This window comes from Furipterus horrens, unplaced genomic scaffold, assembly GCF_987537825.1.
Source record: "Furipterus horrens unplaced genomic scaffold, mFurHor1.1.pri manual_scaffold_3, whole genome shotgun sequence".
In the NCBI taxonomy this organism is placed as follows: domain Eukaryota; kingdom Metazoa; phylum Chordata; class Mammalia; order Chiroptera; family Furipteridae; genus Furipterus; species Furipterus horrens.
Window position 1 is genome coordinate 135,128,833 of NW_028327173.1, and position 15,064 is coordinate 135,143,896.

General features: G+C 38.6%; 1 long non-coding RNA gene across 1 annotated transcript in view; it reads right to left on the reverse strand.

Moving 5' to 3' along the window:
* Positions 1–451: 451 nt before the first annotated feature.
* LOC150015979 (uncharacterized) overlaps positions 452–15,064 on the reverse strand; it is a 68,804-nt gene continuing 54,191 nt past the window's right edge. The window contains exon 3 of the long non-coding RNA XR_016510023.1: positions 452–500. This is a non-coding gene — a long non-coding RNA (uncharacterized LOC150015979). The remainder of the gene's footprint in view (positions 501–15,064) is intronic.

A 15,064-nucleotide genomic window follows, 5' to 3' on the forward strand; every position in this document is an offset into this window, starting at 1 on the left:
TATCTCACTTATTTATCACAAAATTCTACAAGTTTGGTAATATTCCTATTTAAGGGATTTTAGAAGTGAGAAGTGTAAGCATTAATTGAATTGTTCAAAGTCCTATGTCTGGTGGAAAGCAGAACTGAAATTTGAACTCAGGTCTTTCAATTCCAAATTTCATACTGTTCCAAAACAGCACACTGCAGTCTCAAAAACAGCACTTGCCCCCATGTAGAGAGCTCAAAATGAACCGTAGGATTACAGGACTATTGTGCTGCACATGCACACAAAGAGGGGGGTGGGGATGGGGCAGGAGTGAGCAGCATAACCCAGAAAGCACGAAAGCAGTGCCATTCACAAGCTCAAGGCAGACTGTGAAAGTGAGAGGAAGGCAGCACAGGTATCCCAACATGCAAGGGGCAAAATGCCCTTCTTAGAACTTGTAACAAGCAGAGCAAGTCTCTCTTAACTGCAGGGTTGTGCATAGAATACCTCGAGGAGGGACTATTCCGAGTTCTCTGCAACATAATTTTAAAAAGGACAAATATTAATATTAATACATGATGATAGAGAAGCAAGACACGGAGAGTTTACCAGGACACCCCTGAAAAAGAACCCTGCCAGTGCTATGAAGGTAGGAATGAGTTGTCACAAAGAACTCAGAATGATTGACATGCTGATTTGAGGAATCGAGTAAACCCATTTAAGAGTATCCACTCTTTTACTTACAAACTAACCCTCTTAGTTATAATTACATTTTAAGAAGCCCAATACAGTCGTGTTTGTGTCATGTACACATGTCCCTGGTGGAGTTTCCCAATCAGTTGTTCCCTCTGCTGATGCTCACATGAGGACAGTTATCCCTGCCTGCCTGCTCTCCCACATGGCAGAGAGAAGGCCATTAGGAGTTGGAACAGGAAAAGGACATTTGCATGACTGCAGCCCTAAATTTAGTCTATGTTAAAAGAATAATGATGACCAGGTCTCCTATTCTTGACAGGGATAATGTGAAGACAAAAGAAATAATGATTTGCCTTCCCAGTTGTGGACTAGGAATCTTTATAACAAGGGAGTTAGTCAAGATCATTCCTATATAGTCAACCCACAAGTCATAGAAAAAAATGTTTGTGTAAGTATCATGTAGGTCACCCAAGTTAAATAAATTGGGCAATAAAGGATTTGGTAAATACCTTTCTCTGCTGGGCTTTGTACTAGGTGATGTTTTTATTAAAGACTAATTGGGCATTTAGTTGGCTGGGGAATAGTAATTGCTCTGAAATGTAAGCTATTTTGAATAATAGCTATCAGTTTAATAAGGATTTATGTTGCAGATTTAATGGGCACAGAGGGAAAGGGTTTCAGAAAAAGACTTGAGCTTATAAGGGCTCATGCAAGTCTATTAGGCAATGTTTTCCCGGGAGTCCCTGGAAATGGATATTGCTTTTCCCTGCAGAGTAATAGGACCCAGGCTTGTTATTAACCAGAGAGAAATAAAATGTTCTCAAAACTCAACATTTGGTTAATCTGATCTTTCCAGGATGGAGTTAACTTAACATTTGGCTCCTCAGACTTAATGGTCTCTGTAAAACTAGTAGTTTTCAAGGGAAAGGAGCTAAACCAAGTACAAATTTTTCATAGAGAAGGGGTATTTTTGTTCATACTTTACTCCCATCTGTATTTTTTATAAATTGATCATTAGATCTATAAACTTGATCAGATTCAGATTTACTATCTTGCCAAGACCACTTCATCGGTGATTTTCTCTATTTCTTTCAGGAGGCAAATAAAGTTTGCTCATCTCCCTTTTTGTGATGTTAGCAGCCATTGATTATCAGTATCCAGATCACTAATCCACCAGGACTTGCAGAGGCGATATCCAGATTATATCCTTCCTTTTCTAGTTATTAGGTGAAATACATCCACACAGAAAAAATTTTTCCCTCAGCGATTACATTGTTATCCTGAGGTACCCAGAGCTCACAGAAGAAGGCAGGAGTCCAACTCCAGGAGTCACAATAAAATATTGATAAACCCAGCTTTGCACACACTCTGAGAACACACACTGAGAAAAAAACACACGTAAGCTTCTGTGTGATCAGAAACACCATAAACGAGGTTAAAATACAAACGGTAAACTGATAAATAGTTGTGACACATATCGCGAAGGGATCTTCTCCCTCATATGTAAAAAACTAGAAATAGATAAGAAAAAAGAAATAATCAGACTATAGAAAAAAGAGGATATGCACAGAAAACTGACAGGAAGGGAAATATAAATAAAATGTTATTTTTAAGAAATGAAATGCTGTCCAACCTCACAATAAAAATCTAAATTAAAAATATACTGAGAAACATATTTTTCACATATCAGGTTAGCAAATATAAAACAATTTTGATAACACACTCTCTTGGCAGGACTGTGGAAAAACAGGCATTCACATATTGCTGGTGAGAGTGTAAATTTACTCTCTCCTATAGAGCAGAAATTTGCCAATTTCTATCAGAATTACAAATGTACATGCCCTTTGTCCCAGCATTCCATAGGTGGAAACTTATCCTACAATTACTTTGCACAAATACAAAATTACATAAGCAGTTGTTCACTGCAGCATAGTTTGCAAAAGCAAAAGATAGGAAGCAACCCTAAAGACCATCAACTGAACAAAGAGTGAAACTGAAGCAGTAATCAAAAAACTTTCAGCACACTAAAGCCCTGGATCATATGCCTTCACAGGTAAATTTACCAAACATTTAAAGAAGAACTAAATCTTTTCCTTCTCAACTATTCCAAAAGATTCAAGAAGAGGGAAGGCTCCCAAACTCCTTTTAAGAGGTCAGCATTATACTGATTTCAAAACCAGGTAAAGACACAACTAAGAAAGAAAACTATAGGCAAATATCACTCATGAACATAGATGCTAAAATCCTCAACAAAATATTGGCAATCTGGATCCAGCAATACATTATAAAGATCATACACCATGATCAAGTGGGGTTCATCCCGGGGATGCAAGGATGGTACAATATTCACAAATCAATAAACATAATATACCACATAAACAAAATGAAAGACAAAAATCACATGATCACATCAATAGATGCTGAAAAAGCATTTGATAAAATCCAGCACCAATTTATGAACACTCAGCAAAGTGAGAATAGAGGGAGCATACCTCAACATAATAAAGGCCATATACAAGAAACCTACAGCCAACATCATACTCAATGAGGAAAAACTAGAAGCTTTCCTCTTAAGATCAGAAACAAGACAAGGGTGTCTGCTTTCACCACTTTTATTCAACATAGTACTGGAAGCTCTAGCCACAGTGATCAGACAAGAAAAAGAAACAAAAGGCATCCAAATTGGGAAGGAGGAAGTAAAACTCATTATTTGCAGATGACATGATAGTGTACATAAAAAACCCTGTAGTCTCCATCAAGAAGCTACTCAACCTAATAAGTGGATTTGCAAAATAGTAGGACACAAAATCAATATTAAGAAATCAAAGGCATTTTTGTACACTAATAATGAAATATCAGAAACAGAAACTAGGGGGAAAAATCCCATTTACTGTAGCAAAAAGAAAAATAAAGTATCTAGAAATAAATTTGACCAAGGAGGTAAAAGACCTGTACCCAGAAAACTACAGAACACTGAAGAAAGAAATTGAGGAAGATACAAATAAATGGAAGCATATACCATGTTTATGGATGAGAAGAATCAACATCATGAAAATGCCCATACTACTGAAAGCAATCTGTAGATGCAACTCAATTCCTATTGAAATACCCTTGGCACATTTCACAGATCTAGAACAAATATTTCAAAAATTTATATGGAAAAAAAAAGACCTTGAATAGCCTCAGCAATTTTGAGAAAGAAGAACAAAGTAGGAGAGATCACAATACCTGATTTCAAACTTTACTATAAGGCCACTGTAATCAAACAGTCTGGTACTGGCATAAGAACAGATACATAGATCAATGGAACAGAATAGAGAGCCCAGCAATAAACCCATGTCTCTATGTCAGTTAATATTTGACAAAGGGAGCAGGAACATAACACAGAATAAATATAGCCTCTTAAGTAAATAGTTTTGGGAAAATTGGACTGGTACATGCAAAAAAATGAAGCTAGACAACCAACTCACACCATACACCAGAATAAACTCAAAATGGACAAAAGACTTAAATATAAGTCATGACACCATGAAAGCCCTAGAGAAAAACATAGGCCATAAAATTTCAGATACCCCATCCAGCAATATTTTTGCCAATATACCCCCTAGGGCAAGGAAATAATAAACAAATGGGACTACATCGAATTAAAATGCTTCTGCATGGCTAAAGAAACCACCAAAATGAAAAGGGGGCATATTTTCCAATGATACCTCAGACAACGGTTTGATCTCTAAAATGTAGAAAGAACTCATATGACTCAACACCAAGAAGGCAAATATTCCAATTAAAAAATGGGCAAAAGACCTGAATAGACACTTCTCCAAGGAGGACATACAGAAGGCCCATAGACATATGAAAGGATGCTTAACATCACTAGCCTCAGAGACATGCAAATTAAAACCATAATGAGATATCACCTCACACTGGTAACAATGGCCATCATCAACAAATCAACAAACCACACGTTCTGGCAAGGATGTGGAGCAAAGGGAACCCTACTGCACTGTTGGTGGGAATGCAGACTGGTGCAGTCACTGTGGAAAACAGTATGGAATTTCCTCAAAAAACTAAAATGGAACTGCCTTTTGACCAAGTGATTCCATTGCTGGGAATATACCCTAAGAATCCCAAAACACCAATTTAAAAGAATTTGTGCACCCCTATGTTCATAGCAGCACTATTTTTAATAGTCAAGTGCTGTAAACAGCCTAAATGCCCAACAGGAAATGAGTGGATCAAAAAAACTGCTACATTTACACAATGGAATACTATGCAGCAGAAAGAAAGATGGAACTCCTACGTTTTGTGACAGCATGAATAGAACTGAGGAGTATTATGTTAAGTGATATAAGCCAGTTAGTGAAAGACAAATACTATATGATCTCAAATAATACAGGAACCTAATGAACAAAATAAACCAAAGAGGAAAATAAGACCAGAGGCATGGAAACAAGGCACAGACTGACAGTGACCAGAAAGGAGGGGAGGGGAGGATAGGGGAGGAAAGAAGGAGAAGGAACTAGTCAAGGAACATGTATGAATGACCCATGTTATGGATAACAGGGTGGGTAATGACTCGGGTCAGGGAGTGGGCTGGGCCGAGGAGGGCAAAGGAGGGAAAAATTGGGACAACTGTAATAGAATAACAATAAAATATTTAATAAAAACATGACCACCACTCTCAACGATGGACTAGGTAAAGGAATTGTTAGCCCTCTACACAACGGAATATCATACAGCTGTAAAAAGAGGCGCTCTCGCTCTACTATGATGGAAAAATTTGTAGAATATTGAGAAAAGTGGCATACAGAGTGGTAAGAGCATTATGTCACTGATGCAGGCAATCAGAGGTTCATTGTAGAAATTTAAAAGCAATTTAGAATGAACTAAAAATCAGTCTGCTTTCTTTAATAACCATGTGTCAATAATGCTAAACAATGTAGGTCAATAGTCTTCCTCCAAAACTCTTTTATTTGTCTAAATTCTAGACAATACCTGATGTTTCTGTTAAGCCCTGGTAGGACATTTCACTGTCCTGCCCTTGTCCAGCCACTGGTACACACACTGTATAGTATGTTTCTTTTTGGGTAAAAAGATGGGAAAATAAGAATATATATTGGTGTCAGCTTGAATTTGAAGAAAGGCATACTGAACAAGCAGTTAATAATAGTGGTGCCATTGGTGATATGAATCTGAGCAGATGGGGAACAGAGCTTGGAGAGAGACATTTTACTGTATACACACACATGTGTACACACCTGTAAATACATGTATATATTTACATGTATTTTTGAACGATGTGAATGTATTATCTATTTAAAGTAAATTAAAATAATATGAAAAAATAAATGGGACAGCCCTCAATGGTGTGGCTCAGTGGATTAAGCACCTGCCTGCAAACCAAAAGGTTGTCAGCTTGATTCCTAGTCAGCGTCCATGCCTGGGTTACAGGCCAGGTGTCCAGTTGGGGGTGTTCAAGAGGCAATTCGCCCAAGGTTCTCTATCACATTAATGTTTCTCTCCCTCTCTTTCTCTCTTTTTCTCTCTCTAAAAGTAAATACATAAAGTCTTCTTTTAAAAAAATGGGACAGATATGGGTAATTCAAGGGAACACTCTTCCAATAATATGTTTTGGGGAAGGCTTACCAATTTTCTTAGGTGTTTCTATAAATTTGCAATTTTTCTCATAGCTTACAAAAGGGAGAAATAAAAATACATGAACTTTAACATCTGCACATAAGCGTTTTCTAAAAGTACTTCCTTCACATGGGCTTAGGCTTGGGAAAATTGCATATGCCTTTAGCTGAACTTTATCATTAAAGATTCTGTTGATTCTGAACAGAGCATCTATTTGCCTCATTTGTCTCAGTTCCAGTCAAACTACATGCTGCATAATGCATCAAAGTTATATTTATTTATAGCCTATTAGTCACACAAGCTCTGTACGAAGATGCTGAAAGAACTTCTTTGAAAATTGGGAAATAGATTTTTATGGTCCAATTTTCATTCCCTCTGTATATGCCTATAACAGTGGGATATTCCAAGGTCATTTTCAAAATTGTGATTCTTAATGCTCTAGTTCTAAGAACAGAGACCAAATAGTAATATTTTATATAAAAATCTGTGGGGAAAAAAGGTTTGAACAATTCCTAACTAAAGACCAGGAGTCCTCCTAAGGTTTCTCTCTTTCAATTTATCATTTACATTCTACGGGAGAAAAGACTGAGGACCATGAAACAGCTGCTTAATAACACTGGGAACTGCTGTAAATAAACAGTACCAAGGAAAAAAGATAAAATATGCATGACACACAGACACAGACACAGTGTGGTGATGACCAGAAAGAAGGAGAAGGGCGTAGAGACTGGGTCGAGGTGGGCAAAGGGAGGTAAAATGAGGACATCTGTAATAGTATCAACAATAAAACCAAAGTTAAAAAAAGAAAAAAGATCAAGTCAAAACAAGTTATAGAAATAATCACCTAAGCCACTTTCCTCTTTTCCTCTCTAAAATATCAAGTGGGGAGTATCCCCAAGTTTCAGAATGAGAGATGATCACAGAACACTGCAGATGGTGGAATTGAGGATCCCCAACCTCCATCACTTCTTGCCTCCTGCGTCCCAGGTGAGAAAGGGTCATGCCCAATCTTGTTTTGGTTCAGAGGAAGTAGAGGGAACTGAAGAGAGAGAAAGTGGCCTTGCTAAGGTCCTGGAGTTGGGGCAGAAACCAGCCAATAATTTTGCCTGTGTTAATTCCATCCAATATTTTTTTCCAAATTTAAGATACTGTATTTTTCATCTCTATACATTGCATTTGGTTCTTTTTAAAATATCTTCCATGTTTCTCCTTGTTATTCCAGGTTTTCCTTAAAATCCTTAAGGATATATTAAAGATAAAGTCCTTGTCTGCTTATTCAGTCATCTCTGTTGTTTCTGGGTCTATTTCTGACTGATTCTTCTGTTGGTTATGCATCACCTTCCCCTGCTTCTTTGAATATCTAATAACTTTAAACTGGGTGTTAAGTTTAGGTGGTTGAGTGTTGGATTTGTTGCATTCTTTTAAAGAGTATTTGCCTTTTTCTGGCAGACAGTTAAGTAAAATTGTTTTATTCACAGATGATATAATTGTATATAGAAAAAACTAAGGATGCTCTCAAAAGGCTACTAGAACTACTAAATTTGTTTGGCACATTTACAGGATACAAATTCAATATAAAAAACAAATTGCTCCAGCCAACATTAGATGCAGCTTATTTTGTGTAATGGCTACAATCAGAATTCATGTAGAAGTAAAATTATTTATTTTCATGTTGTTTGATGGAATGTACAGTACACAAAATAAACAGTAGATATTCCAAGTGAAAATAAATTGAAGAGTATGCTCTCATTCAATATGAGCTGTTAAAAATTAGTTGTAGCCTTGGCTGTGTGGCTCAGTGGATTGAGCACTAGCCTGTGAACCAAAGGGTTGCAGGTTTGATTCCCAGTCAGGGCACATGCCTGGGTTGCAGGCCAGGTCCCCAGTTGGGGGAATGTGAGAGGCAACCATACATGGATGCTTCTCTTCCTCTCTTTCTTTCTCCCTTCCCCTACTCTCTAAAAATAAATAAATAAAATCATTTTAAAATTAGTTGTAAACTGAGCTTCAAGAAAAAGTTATCTATAGAAATAATGATTCTCCTTAAAAAGGGTAAAATTAAAGTTACCCCCAACACTGTTATACTGTTGACAAATATTTGAGTTCTTGAGGGCAAAACATTTATTAAAGTCTCCTTTATGCATTAAAAATGCTATATCAAATTAATTGAGAACAATTTTTCTTGGTTTCCTAAAATTTTAATTTATTAATCTATTCAACCAATATTTGTTGATGCTATTTGTGTGCAAGGATATATTATTATTAAAGGCTAAGAAGATAGATAAATAAATCAGACACTATACTGATCCTCAAGATTATTAATGAAAAGAGATGAACACATACAAAAGCAACCTGAATATAAGATTACAGATATTACCATCATTTCTGTTACCTTTCAGAACTCACCCCATACCCTACTTTAGTGTGACTCTGTGTACTTTCTTCATCCAGGTCACCTGCATTGCAAAAAACACATATACCATGCTGACCTCAGCCCTAAGGGAGCCTTCTATCCAAGGCAGTAAGACCGATACAAGGAAAAGGCAGTGACTGGGTGTGGGGAAAAGACTTATTTTATTAAAAAACATAATCCCAAAGGTCTAGAGATATATATGCATGTATGCATATATACATACACACGTTCATATACATATATGAACATATATACATGCACACATATATATTTAAAGACATCTGGTTTTTTTCTTTCTTTATTTTTTTTGTATCTTTTAAAAATAATTTTATTTATTTGTTTGTTTATTATTTATTTTTTATTTTTAGAGAGAGGGGAAAGGAGAAAGAGAGGGAGAGAAACATCACTGTGTGGTTGCCTCTCACTCGCGCCCCCAACTGGGGACCTGACGTGCAACCTATTCATGTGCCCTGACTGGGAATAGAACCAGTGACACTTCGCTCGCAGGCTGACGCTCAGTCCACTGAGCCACAGCAGCCAGGGCTCTGGCTTTTTTCTTTCTTTCCTGTTCTATGCTCCATTTCCCCTTAGAGCCAGAAAGGAAATATGAAATGTGTTTGTAATTGTTTATTTTGTTGGGGGGACTGTTTGTTCAGCCAAACATCTACCTCCTATGTGTTCATTCTTACCTACTGGTAGGGTGGACCTCTGCAGCTTATATATCAAAAACCCCTTCTACAGTGTAACTGATCAAATCAGGGTGAACATCTGACTCAATTAATATCAGTTAACTTCTGCTTCCCAAGAATTTGGAACTGATGTACAAAGGCCATTATCACTCCCTGTTGGGGACTTTTAAAGTTGGAGGGCCCATACGTCACCTCAGTTCAGATGAAGCAGAGAAAGGTGGTAGCAAACAGAGGGATGAAATGAGCATTTGCACAGGGGCACATGGAGGTGAGAGACTATGAGGGGCAGAGATGGGAGCTGCCTGGCCACCTGGTCCTGTTTTGGATCCTTTGACTGCCCTGGCTATATGTCCATTCCATGGGTTCTGTAGCTATTTTTTATCTTTCCAAAAACTCGTCAGTTCTAAAAAAATTGAATTAGTTGATTGGGTTTATTTTTCCAACAATCAAACATTCTCTCAGATACGTTAGTTAACTGTTCTGGCTAATGTGATTTTCAAGTAATTTCTACTATCTCCCAGTGGCTACTCAACCTGAGAACTCAGGCTTTAACACAAAGTGAAGTCCAGAGAAAATACTAGCAAAGAGAATTTAGCTGGTATTTGTGCAGATAAAAATCTGTCCCAGTATGTCATGTACGTATGTTTGTGTCACCCTAACCAAATTCACATGTCGAAACCCTAACTTTCATAAGGATGGTATTAGGATGTGGGGTCTTTGAGATGTATTAGATTTAGATGAGGTCAGGAAAGTGGAGTCCCCATGATGGGACTGGTGTCCTTATAAGAAGAGAAAGAGACTAGAGCTTATCGATCCTTGTTTGAAGACACACCTGCAAACCAGGAAGAGATCCCTTATGAAGAACCCAACTAAGCTGGCTCCCTGACCTCAGATTTCCAACCTCTAGAACCAGGAGTAATAAACGATTGTTGTAAGACACCCAGTCTATGGTAATTTGTTATAACAGTGCAAGCTGATGACACAAAATGTCCTGTTCATGTCACTTGAAATGTCACCCCCGTACCTGAGCTCTCCCAGGGCTGGGGAAAAAAAGGTGAGGTTGGTTCTGCATGGGTTATCTCTGCACAGAGACACGGCCTCCAACAGGGCCCAGCAGGGGAACAAAGGCTCAGCCCAGGGATGCCCAAGGGACAGCAGACCAAGCTATAAGCACAGACATGTCAGAATCTCCTAGGATTCATTCCTCACAAGAAGTTGCAGGACTGTGGGTAAAATTTTAAACACCTGTGAGCCCCATACATTTTAGTTTTATAAATGGGGAGGATCAAAATCAAATAATAGGGAATTTTTTTTAATTATGCTTAAAGTTAGTAATCTATCTGACTTTTCTGCAAAAACACAATGCAGAACCTCTTTTTTATTATTTTAAATGGAAAATTTAGTGGTATAGCTGAAACCAAACTGCCCATTCACTTTCCTAAAGCAGAACTAAAACACCTGTAAATAAGTAACACACTCTTGTGTTAGAATGGAAAATGCTTAACACGTCACCCAACAATTACTAAGGTTACTGACAAATAGTGGTTTTATACAACTAGTGACTGGCCTCTCAGTGCCAGCAAGGCTGTTCCAGAACAACCACACATAGAATTCTGGAGCCCTACCAACTCAGTTTGAAATGTTAATGTGACTTCTCCTTTGTATGATTTTGTTAAATGTGGTGTACTGATTTGGGCTAGGGGTGGGGAGACACATAATATAAATTTTTAAAGTGTAAACAGCCAAAAATGTTTTAAGAAATATGCATGCTTTGTGTAATTCAGATTATCAAAACCAAGAAGAAAATTTCTACTGGGAGATTGGTAACAGGGTAGAGAGGGTAGGACTATATACATGAAAGTACTATTAAAAGAAAGAATTTTACCCATATAATCTTTACCTGGTATCTAAGAACATCGCCGAAGGCATATGAAAGAAGGAAGAGCAGGTGAAGCACGCAGAGGCTGAGAATATTAATGAAAGAATAAGAGTGACAATCTCTCATATCTGATTAGTGATTATCAATTTATAAAGCACTTGCAGGCACATTATCTCCTGATTGCCATAAAATTCCTGTGAGGCAGGAGGGATGTTTTTCTAATCTCCTTTATTTATGAGGAAGCTGAGGATCAGCCAGTCTAAGCCCAAAGTCACACACAGCTGGTGTCCGAGGCAAGAGTCGAGTCCTCTGACCCCTAGGCTCTTGACACATTTTGAAGGTCAGCCCCAAGCAGAGTCCCTCCCTTCCTGGCCCTGCAGCCATAGTGGATGCCCAATCAACTTGGCCAGACAGGAAACCTGTACCTCCATCTATCTCTAGTCAACGGCCTTTGTCTGACACATGATACACAGCAGAACATGGTCTGTTGGTCTCAAGTTCATATAGAGATTTCTTTACCATAACTTTCCTGAAACAGCAATTTCCTTATAAGCCCACAGACCTGGGCCAAGACAAAACTGTGAGAACCTACAATATGTCTGTGCCTTCTTCTCCATTGTTCCTCTGAAATCTTCACATGCCATCACCTTCCCAGAACCCCCTGCGAGTACTACCTCTCCCTGTTCCAGTGAGTTCCCCTCAGTCTTGCTCCCTTTCCCTTCACAGAGGCACAGAATCATAGCTTTGGATGGGACTATAGGAGTACAGCCAGTCAAGATAGAGTAGATACTCTCTGGAACCAAATCAACCCAAATCTCTGTGGTTTAACACACAAGACTGATTTCTCATTCCTACAATGTGTCCAATGCAGGTCAGCAGAGGAGTTCTGCAACCTGGGGTCACTGAGGGCCTCAGGCGAACAGAGGCATCACTTGGACATTGCTTCCATAGTAACCAAAGCAGCTGGAATCTGCGTGGAAGTGACACATGTTCCTTTGGCCAAAATGAATCACATATTGATGCCTAACTTCAAAAAGGGTGGAAAGTGCAACCCTACTGTGTGCCTGGTGACCAGTCAATAATAACCAGAGTCCAATCCCCATGTAATACCCGAATCTCCCCAATAACAGCCCTACAACAGGGTTCAAGCTTCACCTAAACTTCTCTTGTAAACAACTAGTTTAATTTGAAGGGAACTGTATTTGTTAGAAACAAAGATTTTTTTAAATAATCAAAATTAGCCTCCCTATAACTTTTGATCCTTAGTGTTTACTCTTTCTTCAGAATTTCAGGATAAATCATTAATTTGTTACATAATCTTTAAATATTTGATGAAAGCTATTACATTCTTTTATTTACTCACTTAACCATGTTAGACCCCTGCCCTTCAAAAGATCTTTGTGTAAGATGGGTAATGAAGACTGCAACAGTACCTTATGGCATCAGATGTGGCATAGAAAATCCCCTAATGTCACTGGAGGAAAAATCAGGAGTCTCAAAAACTGAGGGAGGTGGATTAAAGGGAGGCTAGAGAAAGACAATAGATTTTAGCACAACAAGGGAGGGGCCAGCCTGGAAGATGAGACTATGCCAGGGGGCGGAAACTATTGGTTTTAGGTAATTTAGGTGCAAAGCTGCATGTTGCATTCAGAAAATTTTAAGGAAGCCTGGAATTCAGAATGCCTTTTGGAGAGGGACTTGGGATGTGGTGGGCATCAAATCATAAAAATTCCTGGGGTTATGCTGAGAAGTCTGAAATCATGAAAGTTATTGAAGAATTTTAAGCATAAAGTTGACCCAAGCTGATTCAGATTTTAGCAGAATTATTCTGGAAGTGGGGGCAGAATGCAGCACAGGAGCATGAGTTGAAGATAAAGCAGCGATCCTGGATGGGGTGAGGAGGCCAGAGCTAAGGTGGTAATCCTGTCAAGAAGGGGGCAGATGAGAGAGGACAGCATGAAATGGACGGCACTTGGTAGTTAATTTCAAAAGGTGAGGCAGGATGCTGTGGAGGCTAGGATGCCTCTTATGCTGTTGCTTTGGGCAACAAGATGGTGCAGTTCACTGCAGTAGGGACATTCAAGGAAATTGGTCTGGGAAAGTTTTTGTTGAGTCCGGTTTTGGACAAGTTGAGTTGAAGTTGTGTGTGTGACTTAGTGATGATGAATTACGCACTGTGCTGTATCTATCAAGAGAGAGCTAGCCAGGGATTGTAGATTAGGGAGTCATTGGCCTATAAGTAGTTATTTAAGCCATGTGTGTGGCTGACATGCAAACCATATTTTTTCTTCATATGAAGGGAAATGAAAATACATTAATTTACCAACTGGACTTATTCCTTTCCAGTGGCCAGATCCTCATCAACTGACCATGGTGACTTAGAATCAAGAAACATGAAAAACTGACACTCAATCAGTGTCCTGCTTGGTAAGCATTGAATCAGACCACAGGGAAATGGAGAATCGTGAGAAATATTTTATTCAAAAGTACACAGGTCTGATGAGCTATCCCTGCTCCACAGTGGAAAGCACCTCTTAGATACTTCAAACATTCACATCACCTAAAGCCAGATTTTTTTTCTCTCCCCTGAAATGTGCTTAACAAACTCAGCCATACACTTTTTTCTCTCCCATAGGATGACTATTTCCTTTCTTTTTTGAGCAGAATTCTTTTTTCAATTTGATTACATAAACTGGTAAGGTTATAGCCTTAGACCAGCAAATGTTGACATCTGTTCCAGCCACCAAACCTGGTTTGTTTCTGGGGCTCACATCTTCCTGAAGCTACCCATCACACATTCCCAGATTTTCCTTAAAGTATGGAGGCCAATGTAAGTCGTTACAGGTTTGGTTTTCCTAATTTCCTTCTGAAAGGGAACCTGAACTTTAAGATCACAGACTACCTTGCTGTCACGCTGTGATGTAATAAAAAATATATTTGGTATTTGCTTTGGGTGGTTCCTGGCACAGAGCTCCTAAAACACTTGGAATTTCTTTAGTAATAGAAGTGTCTTTTGTCATTTGTAATGAGCCTCCTTTAATCACACCTGAATTTATGTTAATGTGGTGACTTAGGGTGAGGGCACTTGGATAGTTTCAGGATGAAGACTAGTCACCAAAACAACTAAACACAGTAATTAGAGCATGAGAACTTTCAGTCCACCTAACCTCTGGGAAGGGGAGGGAAGCTAGAGACTGGTTATAAAATCTCTTGAACAAAGAGGTTCTATTTGAGAGCTTCAGGGTTGGTGAACACATTGATGTACTGGGAGGGTGACATACTAAGAAAGGTCATGGAAGCTCAGCACCCCTCATTCCCATACCTTATCCTATGCTTATTTTCCATTTGGTTATTTCTGAATTTTATCCTTTATAATAAACTAGTAAACACTAAGTATTTTCTTGAGTTCTGTAAGTCATTCTAGTGAATTAGTTGAACCTAAGGAGGGGAGTCATGGAAATCTCAAAATTTGTAGTCAGCAAAGCAGAAGTATAGGTAGCCTGGTCACTTACTCTTTTTTCAGCTGTCCGAAGTGGAGGCAGTCTGGAGGAATTGAGCCTTTAATTCATAGGGTTCGCACTAAATTCAGATAGTTTCAAAACTGGGTTGAATTGTTGGACGACCAGTGGTGTCGGAGAATTGGAGAAGTGGTGTGGAAAAACCCACACATTTGGTGTCAGAAGCAGTGTCAGAAAAACCACCATGCTTGCCCTCTGTGTGACAGAGAAAATACACGCAATCTTTACTGAGCTCAACAAATATCTCCCCATAAAGAGCACACCT